This window comes from Bos grunniens, chromosome 10, assembly GCF_055505025.1.
Source record: "Bos grunniens cultivar Pamir isolate PY7600 chromosome 10, Bosgru_T2T1.0, whole genome shotgun sequence".
Taxonomy (NCBI): Eukaryota; Metazoa; Chordata; class Mammalia; order Artiodactyla; family Bovidae; genus Bos; species Bos grunniens.
In genome coordinates this window covers 99,478,597-99,493,981 of record NC_141174.1, presented here as the reverse complement: position 1 = coordinate 99,493,981, position 15,385 = coordinate 99,478,597, and the positions used below count along the sequence as shown (strand labels likewise).

The window sequence follows — 15,385 nt, the reverse complement described above, 5'->3', positions numbered from 1 at the left end:
AGACCGGTGTGAGGTGACACCTCATTGTAGTTTTGATTTGCATTTCTCTGGTAGTGAGCGATGTTGAGCATCTTTTCATGTCTTTGTTGGCCATCTGCATGTCTTCTTTGGAGAAATGTCTGTTTATGTCTTCAGCCCATTTCTGGTTGGATCATTTGTCTTTCTGCTATTGAGCTGCTTGTATATTTTGGAGATTAACCCTTTTTCAGTTGTTTCATCTTCAACTATTTTCTCCCATTCTGAGGGTTGTCTCTTAATCTTATTTATTGTTTCCTTTGCTGTGCAAAACCTTTTAAGTTTAATTTAGTCCCATTTGCTTACTTTTGTTTTTATTTCATTACTGTAGGAGGTGGGTCAAAGAGGATCTTGCTCTGATGTATGTCAAAGTATGTACTGCCTATATTTTTCTCTAAGAGTTTTATAGTTTCTGGCCTTACATTTAAATCTTTAATCCATTGTTTTGGATTTAAAAAAAGTTTATTTTTTGTGTGATGTTAGAAAGTGTTTGAGTTTCATTCTTTTACATGTAGCTGTGAAATTTTCCCAGCACCACTTATGAATGAGTCTGTCTTTTCTCCATTGTATATTCTTGCCTCCTTTGTCAAAAATAAAGTGTCCATAGATGTGTGGGTTTAGTCCATTGATTTTTAAAGTGATAATTGATAGGTACATAGGTACATACTCACTGCTGTTTTGTTTCTGGTTGTTTCTGTAGTTCTCTGTCTGTTTCTTCTGTTTGCTTTTTCTTTTGTGGTTTGATTATTTTATTTAGCAGTACCCTTGTGTTCCTTTCTCTCTAGTTTTTGTGTATCTGTTTTAGGTCTTTGACCTGTGCTTACCATGTGTTTCATGTATGTTAACTTACAACTATATCCAGTTTTAAAAACTGTCATTAAATTCAAACACACCCTAAAAGATCTGCATTTTGAGCTCTTCTCCCCTGTGTTTTATTTTTTTTTCTATCATTACTTATGTCTCCTACATGTCTATTTCTTAACTGGTAAGAACATACAATGCACTGTATTTTATAATTTTCTTCATTTACTCTTCATTTTCCATTATTTAAGTGTTTGATCCAGACTTTACTATATACTTGCCTTGACTAGTGGAAGTTTTCATTTCCTGTAAATTCTTGCTTCTTGTTGTAGCCTTTTCCACTTGGAGAAGACTCTTTATTAATTCATGTAGGGGTGGTTTATCATTGATGAAGTCTTTTGTTGTTTCCTTGTCTGAAAAGTTCTTTATCTCTCTTTCATTCTCCTTCTAAATGACAACCTTGCTGAGTAGATTTCCCTAGGTTGTAGGATTTTCCCTATTATCACTTTAAATATATCATGCCAGTCCATTTTGACCTAAATTCTAAATTTTTTTCTGCAAAAAATCAACTAACAGTCTTATGGGGAATCTCTTCTATATGACTCTGTGTTTCTTTTGCTTCCTTTAGAATTCTCTCTTCATCATACATTTTCCATCTTATGATAATTGTATATCTTAGTGTGTATTTCTTTGGCTTCATGTTTTTTGGAACTCTCTTTTCTTTCTATACCTGTATATCTGTTTCCTTCTTTATGTTTGGGAAGTTTTCAGGCATAATTTCATCAAATACATTTTTATCATTTTCCACTTCTCTTCTTCTGGAACTCCTGTAATACGAATGTTAATACACTTGATGTTTTCTTCAGATCAGATCAGATCAGTCGCTCAGTCGTGTCTGACTCTTTGCGACCCCATGAATCACAGCACGCCAGGCCTCCCTGTCCATCACCAACTCCCGGAGTTCACTCAGACTCACGTCCATCGAGTCAGTGATGCCATCCAGTCATCTCATCCTCTGTGGTCCCCTTCTCCTCCTGCCCTCAATCCCTCCCATCATCAGAGTCTTTTCCAACGAGTCAACTCTCCGCATGAGGTGCCCAAAGTACTGGAGTTTCAGCTTTAGCATCATTCCTTCCAAAGAAATCCCAGGGCTGATCTCCTTCAGAATGGACTCGTTGGATCTCCTTGCAGTCCAAGGGACTCTCAAGAGTCTTCTCCAACACCACAGTTCAAAAGCATCAATACGACTGTGTGGATCACAATAAACTGTGGAAAATTCTTCAAGATATGGGAATACCAGACCATCTGATCTGCCTCTTGAGAAATTTGTATGCAGGTCAGGAAGCAACAGTTAGAACTGGACATGGAACAACGGACTGGTTCCAAATAGGAAAAGGAGTTCGTCAAGGCTGTATATTGTCACCCTGCTTATTTAACTTATATGCAGAGTACATAATGAGAAATGCTGCACTGGAAGAAACACAAGCTGGAATCAAGATTGCCAGGAGAAATATCAATAACCTCAGATATGCAGATGACACCACCCTTATGGCAGAAAGTGAAGAGGAACTCAAAAGCCTTTCTTAGAGGACCCTTAATCTGTTCTCATTTTTAAATTTTATTTTTCCTCTTGGCTTTCTGATTAGGTGATTTCTATTATTCTGTCTTCCAGATCACTTATGTGTTCTTGTCTATCACTAAATCTGCTTTTAATTTCTTCTAGTGTGTTTTTCATTTCAGTTATTGTATTCTTCACATCTGACTGATTCTTTTTTATGTTTTCTAGTTCCTTGATAAAAATGTCACTGTATGCATCTTTTCTTTCCCCTAGTTCAGTTAGCATTCCTTTTACTAATGATTTGAACTCTTTTTCTGGTAACTTATTTATCTCTGTCTCATTAATTGCTTTTTCAGATATTTTTCTTGTTCTTTCATTTGAAACAAGCTCCTCTATTCAGCTTGCTTGCCTTTCTCTATGAAATAAGGTAAAATAGTTCACTATCCCATTCTTGAAGGGATGTCCTTATATGGGAGCATTCATATGCAGTCTCTGTGTGCCCAGTGGCTTTGGTGGGAGAGGTGGATCTGAGATGAACACAGGTCATGTCTTCCCCAGGCTGTGCTGGAAGCTATTTTCTTGGTGAGAAGTGGAGTTGGAGATGGAGGTTCTAAGTCATGAACCAGTTGTGAATTGGGGCCTCTCTGATGCTCAGTGACCAACATTGCCCTATTGATGGGTAGAATTGTGTTACAAGGTTCTAGAGTAGAAGCCCTGAGGATTGGGTCCAAGTTTCTCCTGTTCCGTTTAAGTGTGCACTCTCCCCCATCCCAGAGATGGCACATTCACCCCAAAGGGGAACAGCAGTTCAGCCAGAGTGGCTGGAACAGGTGCTTGGTGTGGGCCAGGCTGCATTCTGGGACGGTCCTGGCACACAAGCCAGAGCTCCAGACCTCTCTCAGTCAGCTGACCCTGCAAGCACCAGCAATGGTTGCTTCTCCACATTCAGACTCAGTATCAGGTCTGAGAGCCTTGGAACTGAGCACCCTCCTTGGCAGTGGCAGGCTTTCACCCTAGTGAGGAGCTTCCTTGCACAGCAAGAGGGGAGTTGTTTGGTGTGGGCCAGTGTGCATGCTTGGTAGGTTGCAGGAAATTAGCCAGAGTCCCAGGTAGTTTCAATTTACTTTTTTTGCTTTGCCCCAGGAGTAAGTAAGTGAGTGCACAATCTTCATGAGTGAAACTTTTGATTTTCTCCAGCCCTCCTATTAGTCCCACTGGTTTTCAAACCAGCTAAGGGGCTTGTCTTGCCAGTAGTTTTCTCCAGGCTAGGGGGCCCAGTGTGTAGTTTGAACTGCTCAGTCTCCAGGGAGAATCTCTGTGCCTATGTAATCCCCTCCTCTTCTGGGTCCCCTTCAGGTGTACAAGTCCCAAAGCCATCACTTCTGTTTTCTTCCTAACTGCCTCCAGGTGAATCTTTACTTACAGCCTTGGGTGTATAAATCTGTCTGCCAGTTTCCTATTTGTTTTTAGTGAGAATTTTTCCGCACTGTAGATGCATTGGAGAAGGAAATGGCAACCCACTCTAGTGTTCTTGCCTGGAGAATCCCAGTGATGGGGGAGCCTGGTGGGCTGCCGTCTATGGGGTCACACAGAGTCGGACACGACTGAAGTGACTTAGCAGTAGCAGCAGCAGTAGATGTATTTTTGATGTCTTTGGGGGTGGGGGAAGTGAACTCAATTTTCTTCTACTCTGCCATGTTGATCCCTAAGTAGTTGTAAACTTTTAACAAAAAAGAAAGAATAGGAATAAATTAAGCATTAAATTCAAGAAATTTGGGAAAATATACCATGAGTGTCTAAATCCCTTGTGTCCTTGAAGTTGTGGATGGTTAACTCTGGCATGGCAGCCCTGTTGTTGTGTGTGGTAATTGCTACATTTTTCCTAATCATAATTCTCTTAATTATATTTTCTGGGTCCTCATTGACTATGACATTAGCTGTCATTTTGTCACCTTAATTTTGAAGATTTTATCTTCAGAGCATTGCTTATGTGGTTTCCTGGTGCTTTTCCAGAAGGCTGAATGGAGCCTGGGTGGTGTAGGTGCAGAGCCAGGCTTTAGCCCTCCTAGAGATTTGGTGGGTGGCCTCCTACATGTAGGGGAGGTTGCTCCTATCTTTGTACTTAGAAATACTTAATTTTTAAATGAATAAAATTAAATGTACCCAACTTAAAATTAGCCAAGATGATTCTTTTAGAGTAACACGTCACAGAAATGAAATTCTGAGAGACAATTATAACTTGCACCATGCTCCAGCCAAAAACAGATTTTTATTTTTTCTAATATTTGTTATTGCTTATTTATTATTAAGATTAAAGTTATTTTATTATTATGCTAATATCTTAAGTGAATTAATAAAATGATCAATTATTTCATTCATAGCCTTTTATATTTGTGTATGTAGCTGAAAAGGGAAGCTAGTAGGCTTTTTGTTTCTTCACCCATGAAATCTCTTTTAGCATTGTGTTTATCTAGCTAGGTTTCTGGGCAAAGCAGGCATAAGAAATAATCCTTATGATACACATCTACTCTGTCTTCCAGAAAGGGACTGTGTCAGGGTATTTTACCTACATATGTCTTTGCTATTCATCGTCTGTTCCTCCGGAAGATGAGTAAAGTCCTCAGGATCATATTAGAGGTGACCATAAATCTCCAGAGTCTTCTGTGAATCCTAACGAAGAATTTTACTCTGTTGTCTTAAATCCTTTTTACCTCTTTGAAGGGAAATCATTCTCAATCTGTACAGTCTGGTATTTTACTCATTTGTTTACTTATTTAACATGTATTTTCCAGAGCTTATTAAATGTCAAAACTGTGCTGGATGCCAAGTTGTTATTAATAATAATACAAGGTGATATGAGACTGGATACTGTGGGATCTAACAGACTGTTCTTGAGCTAAACTATGTTGTGGTGAAAAAAATCTCAAGGTTTCAGTGGCTTAATTCCACAAAGTTTCATTTCTCACTCATGTTATAATCTTACAAGTCTACCATCATGAAATTCTCTGCTTTCAGCTGCATAAGCAAGTGAGAGAATTTGGAGATGTTCTACTCAGTTGTAAATCCTTCAGATGAGAGTGATGTCATTATCCCCAGCAAGTGGACTGAAGCTAGTCACAAAACCCTGTCTAACAGCAGGAAATTCTGGAAAAATATTGATGAGCACCGGGAGTATGTGGTGGTTACTCTTGTCTTTGCCACACTCAGTACAGGGATCAAGAGATATTTTTTTGAGGAAGGGACATTTATTCCAGCTAACACATTAGACAAGAGTAACAGTAATCAGAAAAATAGGTGGGAAAGCGTTTTAGGCAGAGGGAGCTATGCATATGGAGACTATGAGATGGGAAAGAGCCTGATACATTTGAGAAATTGAAAGATGACCAGTGTGGCTGTAATGTAGAAAGAAGAAGGGCTATGAGAGCTCATGTTAGAAAACAGGCAGAAGGTAGATCAGGCAGGATCAGGGCTTGCAGACACTGTTAAACATTTCTGATCCTTCATACTAAATAGAAATCCACTGCAGAATGTTAAGCAAGGCAGTGACATTGTGATCTTTGTATTTTAAAACATCACCCTGACTGCAAAGTGAAGATATTATTGGAGAGGATAAGAATAGGGCTGGGAGACCATTTAGGGGTTTTTCAGAAGTCCAGGAGAGAGGTGGTAGTGACTGGGATAAAGAAGGGAGCCATGAAAGTCAAAACACATGCATTTGAGAAGTCTAGGAAGTCGAGGTGGTTAATTGAATGTGGAGGATGAAAAAGGTCTTAGTGATGGCAGTAGGTTTCTTTCAAGAGCAGCTATTGAGCCAGGAAATGTAGGGAGCACAGCAAGCAGATTTTTCAGGTGTAGGAGTAAGCAGTGGGAAGTGAGTAATTATATATTCAGTCCTAGACACAAGGAGTTGGAGTTGCTTGTTAGATGTTTAAAAGGAGATATTGATGAGTAAATTAGATATATTTTTATGAAGTTTCAAATAAAGGCCTGGACTGGAATTACACATTGGAAGTCCTTGATTTATAAGTGGTAATTAAAACTATAAAGGATGCTATGAATGCTTCAAAGGAGACAAGATGTCTTGAGATGACTCTGAGAAACTTTAGGAGTTAAACTTTAGGAAGAGGAGGAGTAGGCCAAAGAGAATGAGAAGCAATAGTAAAGAGGGAAGAGGAAAACCAGAGGGTGAGGCTGCAGAAAGAAAGGGGAGAGCACTTTTCAAAGGAGGATTCCTTTGTGAGGACGGTTGATCAAGGCTCAAGTCTGATGTCAGGAAATGTGATTTGATCAGGCAGATAGAGGTCCTTAATGACCTGATCAGAAAAAGAATGGCTTTGACCGAAAATAACTGTTTTCAGTGTCAAGGTGAACTTTCAGGTGTGCCTGGTAGATTCCCTGAGCAACTCCTCTAATAACTGGATTTTTCTTAAATATAAATTTATTTATTTTAATTGGAGCCTAATTACTTTACAATATTGTATTGGTTTTGCCATACATCGACATGAATCTGCCACAGGTATACACGTGTTCCCCATCCCGAACCCCCCACCCTCTCCTCCCTCCCCGTACCATCCCTCTGGGTTGTCCCTTTAAACTAAATGTTTTAGAAATCTTTCAGTAGAGCAAAGCATTGTTTAACAGAATTGAAAATGTCACTGCTTCAGCACACAGCAGATTGACACAATGGATACAGGTTTCCAAAGTTGAGTGCATAATGACATTTTAGAGAAAGTTTCAAAATGACTATGCCATCAGTACAATTATGCTATGAAAGTGAAGTCATCTATCTTCTTAGTCTGCTTTTTATTGGTCTTAAATGTACTGTTTCTGATTTGCTTTTCAATTTAACATGAAGATGCAGAAAGCCAGAGAAGCTAAAACAGTAGAAACTGTGAAGGGGATACATTGGAGAAATGGTCCGGGAGGCAAAATTAGCGTTGTCTAGCCTGTGTGAGAAAATGAGAAGGGGTCACGCTGTGACTCTTTAGTCACAGCTGTAGAGAAGTTCAGAGAGTGCTGGCTAGTGGCTCTTCTTTTCCATGGAGAGTCGGAGGAAGATGGATTGAGCTAGGATTGCTGTACGAGATAATTGGTTTGATGATAAGAGCTCTTTGACTGTAAGTGATTTAAAAATTGGAGAAGGCTATGAAGAGAAGTACCAGATTTCCCATCTTGCACGACATTTAGCAGAAAAGTTGACAATCCTTTGGGTTTCTGTCATGAATCTTCTCTGGGAATGGGAAGTCTTCATGCATCTCTGAGGACATCCCTGATATGAGAAATAAACAGGAGAATGAAGCTCCTGACTAGGATTCTTGAACTTTGCTGATTTCCTTCTCATAGCATCTTTCAACCATGTCTTTATGAAGGTTGAAGACCCTTAGAAACTCTCTTTGGGGAGGGAGGCCTGGGATTTGTGACCTTTTGAGTTTTTGCTTATGCCCTATTGAATGAAGTAGATTCAGTATGCAGTAGGTTGCATTCTGACCTTCTCTTATAAACCTGGCTCATTTTCTTCTGTAAGAACTTTCCTTGTGTGCCAGTTTCCCCAAGATCGCTAGCATTTCTCAGTTACTTCTTTACTTTAACATCCAAAAAACAATCATCTGAGCCTGTAGCTTTTGTGAGCCTAGGAAGTCGACTCCTCCTTGCAAGGATGACACTGCCGAGTCTCTTTGTTGGCCACACTTCCCTTTGAATCACTGCTCTGGGCTTCTCTGCCTTTTCTTTTTTGCCTGCCTGCAGGAAGCTTTTCCACATTATTGAGATGCTTCCCTATCCCTCTTCATTCACCTAATGGGTGCAAAAGGTTTTAAATAGACTTTACTGAGTTTTAGGGAGGCAAAGAGGGTGAGAAACGTGGATTATACTGCAGAAAAGGCAAACAACTCTGGAAGCACATGTTGCTGCCTCTGGGATCTATCTGTATGCAACATATGTACCACATACCAACCCTGTTTTCTTCTTGGCTCTGGGCTGCAGCCATGTTACTAGGAGGCACTGATCTTCCAGTATAAACATTTCCTTTCCTATCTTTACTTTCTCATCCCTATTTTCCCGGATCTCACAACCCCATCCCCTTTCCTTATGTGCCTTATAAGGACACGGTAAGCAAGTCATCGCCTAGCTGTTAACCTTTTATATTATTTTTGCAGAGCAATTTTAAGTTTAGTTGCTTGTTGACTCAACTGTGCAGTTCCAGAATAGCCTTTGCTTTCCTTTGCAGAGTGAAGCACATTCAGTGAGGCTATTTTGTATTTTTCATCAGTAGAACCCTGGCTCTTAAAAGACCTTCACAACTTTGAGATGAAAAATTATTCTTAAAGACTCTGAAGGTCCCAAACCATCTTATTAATCTTGTATTTATGTACCTAAGTTTTGCTTTCCATGAGTCAGTTTCTGCCTATTTCAGCTAGAAAATTTTTTTCTAAAAAAAAAAACAAAAAAAATTTTTTTCCATGAAAATACATGTGTGTGTGTGTCTGTGTATTTTCAGAAGCTAAAAGTGTCTCCCCATTATGTTAATACTCCTTATAGTGGTGCTTGGTAGAGAGAATATTCAGACAAAAGCATATTCATACACAACCTCTTAAAGGAACTTGGGGAGGAATTTAAGAGTGAACTTTGCTCCTAGCCTGCCACATCCATCAGTCTCAAGTCCTGTTGATTTTGACTCCTTAATGTCTTTCAAATGTATCTCTTGGATCCATCCTGCAGTTACCTGTTTGAAGGCAGTTTCTGCTATTTTTGTATTCCCAGCTCTTAACCAAGATTGGCAAATAAGAGATGCTCATTCGAAGATTATTGCATAATTGGAGGCACAGAGGAATGAATGAGAAGTAACTAATGATGCTAGAAATTTGAGGGTGGACTCCTAGGGAAGTAGAACTCAAGGGACTGCCTTTTTTTCCTCTACAGAAAGATTGGACAGAATAAGGGAAGTACATGCAGGACTCAAGAGAACAAAGTAAAATTGAAAAAGGTAGAATATAAAGACTGTAATGGATTTTTATAAATCAGTTGAGCAGGAGAAGGGAAATGTGGTTCAAGTTCCTGTGTAAAGATAGATTTATGTATCTATCTATTGAGCTATTAGCAGAATGAGGGACTAAATATAACCAGAGCCATACTCTTTGCAAACTCATGGACTGTAGTCCGCCAGGCTCCTCTATTTATGAAATTCTCCAGTAAAGAATACTGGAGTGAGTAGCCATTCCCTTCTCAAGGGGATCTTCCCCACCCAGGGATCAAACCCGGGTCTTCCACATTGCAGACAGATTCTCTACCATCTGAACTACCAGAGAAGCCCATTAGATGCTCACTTTAACATAATACTAACCATGTCATGAACATTTTAGTCTTTACCTCAACTCTGTACAGGTAGTTATTAGCATTATCCCCATTTTATAGATGGAGAATTTGAGACATAAAGAAATGAATTAACTTGCCTAGGGTCATGTTACTAGAGAAGGATGGAATCAGGATTTGAACCCAGATCTGTCTGAATCTAGATATTGTGCTCGCAGCTTCTATAGCATGTTGAGTATAAATACTGCTAATACTCTGTATTTCCCTAATCTTAGTGTGGCTAAATTATGCTTGGGAGAAGGAAATAGCATAAAGGAAGGGGTGTAAGTTTAAATAAAAGTAAAAAAAATGCGGGGAGAGAAGGGGTTCTAGGCAGTCTCAACTCATTTCACAACCTTGCCTAGGGATGTCTTAATTTTTGTGTGTAGGCTAAGTGTTTTACAATTGACTGTATACCAGGTAAACACTTAATCCTCCCTTCTTGTCACCAAATTCATTTTATAGATGAAGAAGCTATGGTTCAGAGAGCTAGAACCTTGTAAAAGACTCATGCAGCTAATACCTTAAAACTGAAATTCAACCCCTGACCTAAGACTACATTCTTGCCTTAACTTGTGTGTAATAGCAAACATTTATCATAGGTATGATGATCTTAGATCTAGTCAAAGCTATTCTAGGAGCCACTGTTCTTGAGTTTCTTTGAGTATTCTTTTTGCCACTAGAATTTACTGCCTTTTTACATTTCGGGGACATTCTTTGAGCAAGTCTCTCTCCATACCTGTATACCATTCAAGGGTGAGTCTTAGGGCTGCTCTGTCTTCTGGGGAAAGAGCATCACAAAGTTCCCCACCTTGGACTCTGATCCATTTTCTTTGGTGGTGCCAGGTGTGTGGACTTGGCCACTGTTGACTTGCCTGCAGGCTTTCTATGAGACTTTTGGAAAAACTGCCTGTCAACTGCATTAAAATGAAGTCTAATTATTCTCCATTCTGCTGTGACAGACATCACAGTGATGGTATATTTGCATTTAAATACTGCAAATATTTAACATGAATTACATACTAAATATTTGAATTTGTGCATGCAAAATGTCTGTCTCTGGGATAGCTCATATCTGCTGAATTGTAGAATTCTGGGGTTTTATGAAACACAGGGAACACTGACGAAATTAAACTAACTTAGGAACAACAGTCAGACTGTCTAAATTATATATATATTATTGTCCCTCATTTGCATGACCAATTATAGGGAAGTTCCTTATTGTGAGATGTAATAATTTTATATAATTGCAGCAGCTTCAGCAGTTTTGAAGGAGGTTTCCCTAGCAGAACACAGTCTCAGGGAAAACAAATTATGTTGATTTACTAGCAATTCTGCAAATGGGTTGTCTGGGGGAATCAGGGGGAGTCTTTATGGAGCACAGAGAAATGGCTCACTATTTGACATTTTAAATTGCTTGCTTGGAATATGCAAAACTGCAGACCTCTAATTGCATGTTGTCGCCTCTGAGGAGCCACTGTTTTTGCACTTGGATTTGGAGACTTGCTGTGTGATGATTAAGAGGGGAAAATAATACCCATTTACCCAAGTTGTAGAGGGCAGGGCTCTCTATGAACATCCAGGAAAAGCGAAGAAGAGTGAGTCTGTAGTAAATTCCTATTTAAGACAGCACTAGCAGCTCTACAGTTTTGCTGAGATTAGCTTATGTGAATGTTCTCATTAAATGAGCAGTGTGGCACTTGGCAGTTTAGAAATCTCTTAGTCTCATAAAATCCAGGACGAGATGGGCTTTAGAGATAATCTCTGCTGTGCTGCTGTTCACTGTGCAGGCAGGAACCCTGAGAAGTGAAATTCCTGTCCAGGAGGCCCCAGCTGTGTGCTGGAAGAGCCGAGGCTAAATCTCCCTGGCCAGGGCGTCAGGTCCCATCAAGGGGGTGATTCCTGGCTGTTGGATGATGTTGAATGGGGCTTTGTAGCTCTGGATAGCATTTTGTTTCTTTTCTATTAGATCCAAGAAACTGAGAATGGCATTTTAGGGGTGGCCAGCTGTGACCAGCTGCTGAAGCAGATCAGGGAGCTGCTTCCTTGACAGAGCATCGTATGCTGAAGCTGCCCATGAGGAGGTGTGGCCTCTCAGACGGTCTTGTGTTCCCGACACTGAGAGTGCCCTTCTTCTGTTTTATGCTGAAGACGTAAATGGGGATGACAGGCTTGGGGCTGCTTTTTCTCTGACTAAACATTTGAGAAAACTTGAGCGTCTTCAGGGAATTCCTGGCCTGGAGTCAGGAAGTGCTAGTGCTCTCGGGTAGTCTCAGCCTGCAACAGCTTGAGGTGTGATTTTGGTCTCTGGTCAGAGACTGAGGTAGGGCCGTGTCAGTGAGACCGCTGAACCCTAGTTGCTAGACTACGGCGAGGTGTGGACCAGTGACAAGGACCAGTGGGCAGTGACAAGGCTCTTTCTGCCAGCTAAGTGATAAATCTCCACATTGAGATGGAAAGTTAGTGTGAAACAAGGAAAGTGCTTATTAGGAGGGAAAAGGGCACATGTGGATAGACCCGTGGGAGGGATCAGAGAGAGCCGTGCCCACCTAGCAGTTTGAATCACTTCTGTGGGACATTTCCTGGGTTTCTGGTTCTGAAGCTATATTTGGTTTATCTCAGGATCCTCCCATGTGTGTGTGCGCATCTCGTAGCCAAGGTGGATTCTAGTGAAAAGGCCTGAGGGTAGGTTGGCATCACTTACTCTGGGGGGGATGCCCCCTCTCTTTTTGACTTCCAGCAGGTCTTTCTGTTTATGTGTAGTCAGGAGGGTTTTCTTGACTTTGAGAAAGAGAAATACGTGGTCTTTTTACCTTTTATTTGGGCAGGGTCCAGCTCCTTTCTCGATCCTGCTGTTACGGGGTTTCTGTCCACAGGGAACATGCTCCAGGGGCTCACTCTAGGGCCCACCCATCTCCTGCCTAACTGGTAATAAACTTTTACTTATTTATTTAACCAGAAGTAGGTTTTTAAAAACTGAAAAAAAAATTTTTTTTCTATCTCCTGGATGTGTTTAACTTTTTACTGTATTACTCATGTGGAACTTTGATGTGACATTTTATCCTATTTTTGTTTTATACCAGATTAGAAAATTTTAGAGGATAGAGGATTCATCTGAAATAGTTTTCATCTCCTTCCCTGCTCAGCACAGCAGTGCCGTCCATGAAGACAGTTCTCATGGATTATTGCTAAATGAGTGGATACAACGCTAACCATCTCTACCCCTGCACTCCCTCCATGTTTCCCAGTATGTGTGGCTATGGGAGTAGGTTTCTGCTCCCAGTTTCTCTCCCTCATGGATGTTGTGGGTAATGGCATGGAGATCTCTGCTTTGTCCCTACCATCCCTTTACTAGCTGATTTCATTTTCCAAGACTTGTATAATAAAGAGAAATTTCAAAGATATCCTCTAGAACTGTGTGCACATCAATTTTCTCATTTCTAAATTCAGAAACTCAGTTTAAAAAAAAAACTTTTTTTTTTTGCTGTTCACATAGAGCTATTTCTAGTGAGTTTACTTAATGGGAAATACAGTTACCATTAATTTTAGAGACTTAGGCCCCTTTTTTTTGACCCTGCAGTTTTTTTTATTGATACTGTTTTATCAAGAATCTTGTCAGAAAAATGAACCATTTTTAGTTTCTCTGGAACTACACCTTTTTTCTGGGGCTTCCAAGGTGGTGCCAGTGGTAAAGAACCTGCCTGTCAATGCAGGAGATGAAAGAGAAGCAGATTGGATCCCTGAGTTGGGAAGATCCCCTAAAGGATGAAAATGACAACTCACTCCAGAATTCCTGCCTGGAAAATTCCCTGGGCAAGAGCAACCTGGGGGCCTATATTCCATGGGGTCACATGACTGAGTGACTGAGCCCACCATTCTTCTACCCCAAGTTTAAATGTTTGTAGAACCATTATTGTTGGTTTTTGGCAATTCTTCTGTTAGGTAGATTTAAGGCCAATATTCTGAAGGCCAATTTTGTTATTTTTATTCTTCATAAAACTTAGTCTCAGATTCATGAATAAATTTTATAATGTGAAAAATCCTCCCAAATGCTGTGTATATACTGTGTGTGCTCCCATTTGAGATCAGAGTCATTTGAGCACACCCTTACTTTGTAACTCAAAACAGGATTGTAGTAAGTCATTCCAGTGCACATGGAGGAGGAGGAATTTGAGGAGGTAGAGCCAGAGACCAAATTGGATTAACATGTTACCAAAAGGAGGGGAGTGAAGGGCAAAAGCTTAAGATGGAGAAGAAGAGAGAACAGAAAGAAAGATGACTATGTAGAGACTGATTCTGACTGTGTGCTTAGGATACATTAGGAATTACAGCTACTATAAGACACGTTATCTGGGAGAGGGGAGGAGCAAGTTTGTCTTAGTTAGATAACTACGGAGGGGTGCAGTTGGACTGGAACCTGGGGTTCTGTCCAGAGGTAGCCAAAAAGGACGTGGCATCCTATCAGGTCCTTAAAAATGGTGCCGAACTGTTGAATCTCCTTATTCTCTAGGCATCGAAAAGGCTGAAATCATTTCATTCTAATAATTTTACAAACTAGAAAACATAGGAATCCCAAGGAACAAATATTTAACCTTGAAGATGAACTCATGTTTAAAAACTACATATTATATATCAAGATTGAGCAGATACAACCAACAGAATACTTAGTATTCTAAGATCTAAGCGTTATATATCAGAAAGAAACTATAAAATAAGAAAATTTAAAGTAATTGGAAAGATAAAGAATAAATACATAGCACAATGAAAAAATAAAATTGTATAAAAATATTAGATAGAATACAAAAGAGCAAAGCAGACATCTGTGAATAAAGAACATAATCCTTGAAATTATAAGCATGAGAGATGAGTACAATAGATTATTAGGCATAGAAGAGAGAATTCGTTGAACTACTATCATTAAAGTAAAATTCCTAGGGGGTCTAACAGATAAGATAATTGGAAAGATTCAGTTTAGTTCAGTCACTCAGTCATGTCCGACTCTTTGTGACCCCATGAATCACAGCACGCCAGGCCTCCCTGTCCATCACCAACTCCCGGAGTTCACTCAAACTCATGTCCATCAAATTGGTGATGCCATCCAACCATCTCATTCTCTGTCATCCCCTTCTCCTCCTGCCCTCAGTCCCTCCCAGCATCAGGGTCTTTTCCAATGAGTCAACTCTTCGCATGAGATGGCCGAAGTAGTGGAGTTTCAGCTTCAGCATCAGTCCTTGCAATGAACACCCTGGACTGATCTCCTTTAGGATGGACTGGTTGGGTCTCCTTGCAGTCCAAGGGACTCTCAAGAGTCTTCTCCAACACCACAGTTCAAAAGCATCAATTCTTCGGCGCTCAGCCTTCTTCACAGTCCAACTCTCACATCCATACATGACCACTGGAAAAATCATAGCCTTGACTAGACAGACCTTTGTTGGCAAAGTAATATCTCTGCTTTTCAATATGCGATCTAGGTTGGTCATAACTTTCCTTCCAAGGAGTAAGCGTCTTTTAATTTCATGGCTGCAATCACCATCTGCAGTGATTTTGGAGCCCCAAAAAATAAAGTCTGACACTGTTTCCACTGTTTCCCCATCTATTTCCCAATGAAGTGATGGGACCAGATGCCATGATCTTAATTTTCTGAATGTTGAGCTTTAAGCCAAC

The 15,385-nt window shown here is 40.1% G+C and overlaps 1 long non-coding RNA gene across 6 annotated transcripts in view; it reads left to right on the top strand.

Moving 5' to 3' along the window:
- Positions 1 to 15,385, top strand: part of LOC147365488 (uncharacterized) — a 285,820-nt gene that overhangs the window by 174,322 nt on the left and 96,113 nt on the right. For 5 of the 6 annotated variants that reach the window (XR_015135589.1, XR_015135587.1, XR_015135594.1 and 2 more), the window contains one exon: positions 12,805 to 13,124. The exons of the other annotated variant lie outside the window; for it this stretch is intronic. This is a non-coding gene — a long non-coding RNA (uncharacterized LOC147365488). Of the gene's footprint in view, positions 1 to 12,804; positions 13,125 to 15,385 lie in introns of those variants that run through there. 6 annotated transcript variants of the gene reach the window in all.